This window comes from Girardinichthys multiradiatus, chromosome 10 (genome assembly GCF_021462225.1).
Source record: "Girardinichthys multiradiatus isolate DD_20200921_A chromosome 10, DD_fGirMul_XY1, whole genome shotgun sequence".
In the NCBI taxonomy this organism is placed as follows: Eukaryota; Metazoa; Chordata; class Actinopteri; order Cyprinodontiformes; family Goodeidae; genus Girardinichthys; species Girardinichthys multiradiatus.
The window spans coordinates 33,401,787-33,408,367 of NC_061803.1; positions in this window are offsets into that span (position 1 = coordinate 33,401,787).

Below are 6,581 nucleotides of genomic sequence, written 5' to 3' on the forward strand. Positions count from 1 at the left end.
AAGATGCTTTCCCCTACATAGAGGACTTAATGATATAATTACCTCTTTAGAAAGATTGGTTTAGAACCATCTCTTATCATTAAAACCCAAAGGATTATTAAAGTTATCTGTATCATTGTAATGTTGGCCAGAGATTTTTAGATTTCTCAGAAGGATTCATAGATTTTTACATTTCTTAGCATTTGATTTGTTTTTCTGTGCTCTTTGTGATTGTATTGTAATTGTATGTACAGCGCTTTGAGTGTCTCGTTACTAAAAAGCGCTATATAAATAAACTTACCTTACCTTACCTTACTTTTAAGGCTAGGCTTAAAACTTTCCTTTTTGATAAAGCTTATAGTTAGAGTGGCTTAGTTTACCAGGGAGGGAGCCTTCCTCCCTCCCTGTTGGTTGGAGTAAGGGGCAGTCAGGTTTAGCCGAAACCGGCTCAGTTGAGGTGCAAACACACCCTCCATTTCTGCTACGTGTATGACCCCATCTCTTTTCCAATGGTTATAATCAGTCTGACAGAGAGAGGTATCCTGATTCTTGTGGTTTTTAGTATAACAATGACCATCAGTGGGACCCTTTGTGGGGTTCCTTGAGACGACGTTGTAAATAAGCGCCGTTTAACTAAATAATCTGAACTGAAACTATTTCTGTAGTTATGCTGCTATAGGCTTAGGCTGCTGGAGGACATAATGACCACTTTCACCCTCTTCGCTACATTCTCATACCACTCTCCTATTTTGCATTATTTGCTGTTATTTCAGCTTTTAACTTTGTTCTCTCTTTTCTCTTCCTAGAAGCTCCTGGCCTGGCTCTGTGTCTACCTGTGACACCTTTCTGGAGAGGGGAATTGTCCAAGCTTCTGCTGGCAACAACTTAATGCTCACCTTCTACAGATGATCCACATGGCCCTGTCTTTCAGTGTTTAACCCTTTTTCTCTCCTAGACATGGCGATTGACTGAGCTTAACTGTAACAAACTCTATGTGCTCTCTTTCAGACTCTAACCTTGAAAACTTGCTCAGAGTTTATCTGTTCTTTCTTTCAAGATGAAACGACTAAAGGAGCTACATCCATTAACATTGACTTTTCCTTCCCATAGAAAGTACTCCTGGATCAGTGCTTCTTTGTTCTCTTTGTGTCTCTGCTCTGTTCTCTCAAACCCCCAGTCGGTCGTGGCAGATGGCTGCTCACACTGAGCCTGGTTCTGCTGGAGGTTTCTTCCTGTTAAAAGGGAGTTTTTCCTCTCCACTGTCGCTACATGCATGCTCAGTATGAGGGATTGCTGCAAAGTCAACGCCAGTGACTGTCCACTGTCTCTACATGCTCATCCAGGAGGAGGGAATGCTGCAAGTCACTGACTGGATGCAATCTGCTGGGTTTCCTTAGATAGAAAAACTTTTTGTCCAATTTGAATAAATAACTGAATCTGACTGCACTGTTCAATGGTTAGGATTAATTGGAATGTATGTACCTGACTTTGTGAAGTGCCTTGAGACAACATGTGTTGTGAATTGGCGCTTTATAAATAAACTGAATTGAATCGAATTGAACTGTAAGCTGATTACTGGCGAGTGATTGAAGAGGTGGAAGGGCACAATAATCCCTTGGGCAGTACAAAGTTATTTCAGAATCTACTTAAAGCCCATCGCCTTGCCTCAAAGTTAGAAATCATAAGGTCATTTGTCTTCTTCCAGAAGGTTAGAGTTCCTGTTTCTAAACATATTTCTGAAGGGGGTTCCTTGGATGGCCCTGATGACTCAGCTTCAAACTTTAATAATGATGGTGATCTTGATGATTTTCCCACTGTTTAATCTCCATTTATTCAAATTACATTTATCATTTTTTTTTGTTTCTTGATTCTAATGATGCTTCTGTAAGAATAATGAACACACAGAGTGTTGATGATTTGGATATCACGTTTTTTTTATTGCATGTTTTTTGTTGTGTTTCTTTTATTTCTGGTCATACCTTTACCATGCCAGTGACCGCCTTGGTGGAGGGGTCATGTGAGTATTTTCCTGCCTGATTGTTGGTTGATACACAAATGTGTTTTAATTTCCGTCTGACAGGTTTTTAACTCACACAGAGGATGGCTGTATTTTTTTTTCTTCCTTTTATTATATTATTCAGTTTCTCCCTTTTTAGTATTATTCTTTTTATATTTTGCTTTATATAAGTGTCGATCACACATGAAACACGTTTCATTTGTTTCAAAATTTAAATTGCTTTTGTCCTTCTGAGGTGACAAGCCGTCCACCTTCCTTTCTGCCCCCTCCTGTTGGTCATCCCGACTGCATTTACAAGCTAAAGGGGAAATGTGCCTGAACACAAGGTGTTTTGTTTCTCTTCCTACCCCTGGAACCCCTGCTGGTTCAACACAAGAACATTTGTTGCAGAGGAGTCGAGATGTCTGCGTGAAAGTTAGGTTGATTCTCACCTCTGCCCTTCCTAGAGGGGGTGCCAGGTCACATGGGGATTTGCTAAGCTGATAAAAGGAAGTGTCAGCCTTTGTCTCAGCAGACCGGCCTCAGCTCTGCTCAGTAATACATCTGATGCTGAAAGACCTGTCTCCCTTATAAGGCTAAATTACTAAAGCTGATTGAAAGGTTATCATTCTCTTTCTTTAGAAAATACAATTTTTCTTCAACACTCCTCCAGCAGCTACTAGCCAAAGTTAGGTAAGTAGACATTTAGCTGCATGTTTGTGCTCTCCAACGAGGCCTTGTTTATCTGCTTAACTTGGAAACAGTTTATCAGATTTATCAATATGAGTTTAGTGTGTTTTCTTAAAATAAGTTTGTTTCTAAGGAAGCTGATGTTTACGTCATGCACTCTCGGTTCGGTGATTCCAATTGCATGTTCTGAAATTAAACTCGGTTCTGTTATAAACGTGCATGATGTGAGTGGCTAAAGGGATTTGTGAAGTGATGTTTGTGATTTTATGTCAATTGCTGAACTATGATTTTTAAGAGGTTAATATAGCATCATCAGTAACTAAATAAAGCATCCACCTCCAGCTACTACAGCCTCTTGCTGTGCACACAACGTTCAGCCAAACATTCATTGCAATTGCACTAGATCAAAGATGGAGAGATTTTACCTCACTTTAACAGACATGCTAGAGTCCATTAACTCTGAGTCTGTAATAGTCAAGGACAAAACTGACTCAACTTTTTTGTGTAAACTTGTGTCTCAACATTAGCACCAAGATGTTTTAGATATTGTATACATGCCTAGAAGCTTTGGACATAATAGAATAAGACAGAATAGTCTTCAGAACGAATATGAATTTATTTTTTCACAAACCAATAGAATTAGAGACTCTAAGAATCTGCATAATATTAAATACTTTTTTTTACATGTACTGTTGCAGCATTTCAGGCAAACCATATGGAGAAGCAGGTTGCCTAAGTGTGCCAGAGCAGTATTGCTCTTCCAAAAGGATATCTGGAGATGATATCCTTTTGTGGTAATAGCTTGATTGACTTTATTAAATCATAGAAAACACTTTTACCAATGTTTAACAACAGTACATGAGGTAATTTCCACCAACAAAAATGATTTTGCTTTCATTGCTAGAGGAGGAGACCTAATTAAAATGACATTTAAAAGGCTAATCTGTCATGATTTGCAACCATTCTTTCTTCTTTGACTGCTAATTCAATATTGGTTGCTATATCTTACTATGTTTGAGATATGGCCATTAATTTTTTGCTACCAATGAAAGTTAGTTTTTGCCCATTTTGGAAAATTTTAAAAATGTATACAGAATGCACATTTGATGCAAACAAAGAATAAAAAAAACTTCCAGGGAATGTGGTGATAAATGAAGTATTTGCTTATGTGACTTTTAGTTTAAGAGTTTTTGGCCCAAAAGCACATTGATCAAGTCAGTAGTGTCAAATTTTGGTGGACAGGGAAGAACAAAAAGGTACAATGAGTGTCTTTGGTCCAGGTAGCAAATCTATTACATGGGTTGAAGGACAGGTTTGATATTAAGTGATTTTTTTTTCTTCCATTTATACATGTGTTTCAGTGCAACTTCGTAATTGAAAGATTCCATTGAGCTTCAGAGAGCAGAACCGAAATATTATGGAGATAAAGGAAGAAAAGAATGAAGTTAAAATATCATTTGCTGCTGAACCCGTGAAGACTGAAGATGACGAGAAATCTCATTCCTCAATGTTTAATCAAGTCACAACTGAAGACAACAGTGAGCCAGAACCTTCAACCAACCAGTCAGATCAGCAGATTAAATTGGAGAAAGATGGAGATGACTGTGGTGAACCAGAACCAGCAAGAAGCCCGGATATTATTTTACACCAAAATGTTAATGATTGTGATTCAGACTCCTCAGAAACTGATGTCAGCGATAAAGGTTACTGGCAACGACCTTCTGACTCTGGATCTGGAGCAGAGGACTGTGGTCCTATTTGGTCAAGTGTATCTGATACAGGCTTGAATCATGATGTAGGTTGTGACACTTTCAAAACGTCCTTTGATTGTGTTGACTGTGGTAAACAGTTTCGCCACAAGAAGACTTTCACAAGGCACTTGCATGTTCATGCTGGAGAAACAACAGTTTTATGTCAAACATGTGGTGAAACATTTAGTCAACATATACATCTTAACAGACATATGAAAAGCCACAAAGAAAAAAAGCTGTTTTGTTGTGAACATTGTGGCAAAACATTTCACAATAGCTCAAATCTTGGGAAACATTTAAAACTTCACACTGCAAAGAAGGAATTTAGCTGTGCTGAGTGTGGAAAAAGATTTAACTTTAAAGCTCATCTTAAGTCCCACATGGTGGTCCATGGAAATGAGAAACCTTTTGGCTGTGATGTTTGTGGTAAACGTTTTCGCAGAAGTGAAGATGTTAAGTCTCATATGAGAGTGCACACTGATGAGAAGCCGTGCAGCTGTAGCATCTGTGGGCAAAGTTTTAACTGTAGGTTTCATCTTAAAACGCATATGGAAGTCCACTCTGGAGAGAATGCTTATGGCTGTGATGTTTGTGGGAAACGATTTGGTTGTATGTCATATCTTAAGAGACACATGCAAACACACACCAGAGAGAAATCGTTTAACTGTGAGGGTTGTGGAAAAAGCTTTAGTTCTGAACTGCTTCTTAAGAAACACATGACCATACATTCAGGGGAGAGACCTTTTACCTGTGAGGTCTGTGGTAAAACATTTCGTGCTAAACGACACCATGAATATCACATAAGGATCCACACAGGAGAGAAGCTTCTTGACTGTGAGGGTTGTGGAAAAAGATTTAACCATAGTGCAAATCTGAAGGCTCACATGCGTATCCACAGTGGGGAGAAGCCATTTATTTGTGAGGACTGTGGAAAATGTTTTCGCACACAAGGAAGTCTTGTGCACCATATGATAGTTCACACAGTAGAGAAACCTTTTAGCTGCAACGTTTGTAGTAAAACATTTCGTAGAAATGCAGACCTTAAAATACACATGAGAATACACACAGGGGAGAGACCTTTTGGGTGTGAAATATGTGGGAAAAGATTTCGCCAACGCTCGTATGTTAAAATACATATGAAAATCCATACGGGGGGGAAGTCTTTCATTTGTCATATCTGCAGTAAAGCCTTCCGTGAGAAAGGGTCTCTTTTAAAACATACAAGAGTTCACACAGGAGAGAAACCATTCAGTTGTAATGTCTGTAGCAAAAGCTTTAGTGAAAACCGTACATTAACAAGGCACCTGAGAACCCACAGAGGAAACCAGTTTAACCTGGGGAAAATTGAGCCAACTTCACTGTGATGGGCTTTTCTTTTTACTCTGCTTGTGAAGTGGCTGTCATAACCACGAGCACTGTCTCTTTTTATTCTGCACCAGAACACTGATGTTATCTCAGCCTCATATGTTAAGTGGTCCAAAATCAGAACCTGGATGTAGAGTCATAGATACAAAAATCCATCAAAATCTTGTGATGGCCATGTTTAAGTTGAGTACTTTCTAAATATTGTTATCTACAAAGTTTAATGAATCCTACTAGAAAGGCTGTGTGTAACTTCTGTTTGCAGCACAGCTGGAACCGATGGAGGCTCAGCCTTTTGATATTATCAAGTGTTCCTGAACGCTTTATATGTAAAACAGTTCTTATAAAATAAGATGGTGTGTTTAGGACATCTGAATGCAGTGATGAAAATTTGGGTTTTGTTGTGTTTAACAGTCTCTCTGCACCATAATCCTCCAAAAAAAAACACTAGAAACATTTTTTTGTAGTCTAAATTTTAGCAATGGAATGACATAGCTCCAAATGTGCAAATTCAACCTGTGAGAAACAAAAATATAAAAATTTTTGTTTTGTAGTCTGGAATAAGGTGATGTAATGGCCCGTTGTAAGAACGAATATTCTAACTAGATCATATTTTGCAAATAAAACTTAAATTTTCTTAACTTTCAGAGTTTTCTCCCAATGGTTTTGTATGCTGTTGAAAAGTTTTAATTGTCTCATCGTTGTGCTTAATATTTGCCCTGCGCAGTGCAAAAAATATAATCTGAAGAATTGTAAGAATATCTACATTTAAAGATGTGGACAAGTTTTAAAAGAATATCCCC